General features: G+C 39.3%; 1 protein-coding gene across 1 annotated transcript in view; it reads right to left on the minus strand.

Annotated features, from left to right (window-relative positions):
• CNTN5 (contactin 5) overlaps positions 1-1,658 on the minus strand; it is a 1,382,289-nt gene that overhangs the window by 546,207 nt on the left and 834,424 nt on the right. The gene's annotated exons all lie outside the window — the stretch shown is intronic.

Raw genomic sequence — 1,658 nt, forward strand, 5'->3', positions numbered from 1 at the left:
AGGGGAGAAGGGAGGAGAGGGGAGAAGGGAGGAGAGGGGAGAAGGGAGGATAAGGGAGAAGGGAGGATAAGGGAGAAGGGAGGAGAGGGGAGAAGGGAGGAGAGAGGGGAACGGAGGGGGGGAACAGAGGGGAGGGGAGGAGAGGAGAGGAAAATGATGGGGAAGGGAAGGAAGAATGCAAGGAGAGAGAGACGGGTAAGTAGGAAAAAAGGGAAGACAGTCAAAAGCCCAAGCACAATACTTTGTCAGGAAAATTTGTAAACTAACTTTTAAAAGTTTACCTTAATATTACAATAGCCATTCACATAGATCAGTTCTTTATTATTAAGATGCAGTGAGGAAACCAACATTTCACTTATATTCTACAAATACGGACAGGAACTTCATTCACTAAAATTTATTATGTAGTAGGAGATGTGTTCCGTGTAGCACATGTGTTTTGACTAGGCTCTAAGTAATACCTCATGTTCTTGAAAAGTACTCAAATTCACTATGGAATATAAAAAAAAATGGATTGAAATTCATTTTCTAAGTTTTATTATCGAATGTATACCGATTAATACTATTAAGTGGGAAAACGATGAAATTCTCTTTTTTATTGAGAAATTTCCATATTTTAATTCCCAAGGTGTTTGGTTACAAAAGTTGAGCATCCTGCCTGAAATGGATTGAACTAACTTTCCTTTATGTCCACAAGAAACAGTAAGTTTACTATATAGGTCAAATTTTAAAAAGTACAAATTAATTATGATGAACTCTGAAGAGAAATAAGTAACTGGAAATTTTTTCTATGTCCAGTATAATTTAAGCCGGACAATTCACTGATCTTGGAAATACTTTTAAGACAGGCAGTTTGCGGCCAGGCACAGCGGCTCATGCCTTTAATCCCAGCAGTTAATCTCATGCCTTTAAATCCCACCTTTAAATTTAATCATTGCTAACTAAATCATTGCCTCCAGGACATTCGTGTTGATGTTAAGATTCTGCAAACTTAAGGGAGATGCAGGTTCATCAGAGAGATTATGAAATGGTAACCAAATAGATGGTTACTGAAACTGAGAATAGATAAGCTTGCCAAGGAGGCCATGATGAGAGAATTACTTGAGCTAGGAGTTTAAAACCAGCAAAGGCCTCGATTTCCTGACCTTGTGATTCACCCGTCTCGGCCTCCCAAAGTGCTGGGATTACAGGCTTGAGCCACTGGCACAAACAAATGGAAGAACATACCATCCTCATGGATAGGAAGAATCAGTATCGTGAAAATGGCCATACTGCCCAAGATTATTTATACATTCAATGCCATCCCCATCAAGCTACCAATGACTTTCTTCACAGAATTGGAAAAAACTGCTTTAAAGTTCATATGGAACCGAAAAAGAGCCCGCATTGCCAAGACAATCCTAAGTCAAAAGGACAAAGCTGGAGGTGTCACGCTACCTGAATTCAAACTATACTACAAGGCTACAGTAACCAAAACAGCATGGTACTGGTACCAAAACAGAGATATAGACCAATGGAACAGAACAGAGTCCTCAGAAATAATACCACACATCTACAGCCATCTGATCTTTGACAAACCTGAGAAAAACAAGAAATGGGGAAAGGATTCCCTATTTAATAAATGGTGCTGGGAAAATTGGCTAGCCATAAGTAGAAAG

Source organism: Rhinopithecus bieti, unplaced genomic scaffold (genome assembly GCF_001698545.2).
Source record: "Rhinopithecus bieti isolate Rb0 unplaced genomic scaffold, ASM169854v2 scaffold_14936, whole genome shotgun sequence".
NCBI classification, from domain to species: domain Eukaryota; kingdom Metazoa; phylum Chordata; class Mammalia; order Primates; family Cercopithecidae; genus Rhinopithecus; species Rhinopithecus bieti.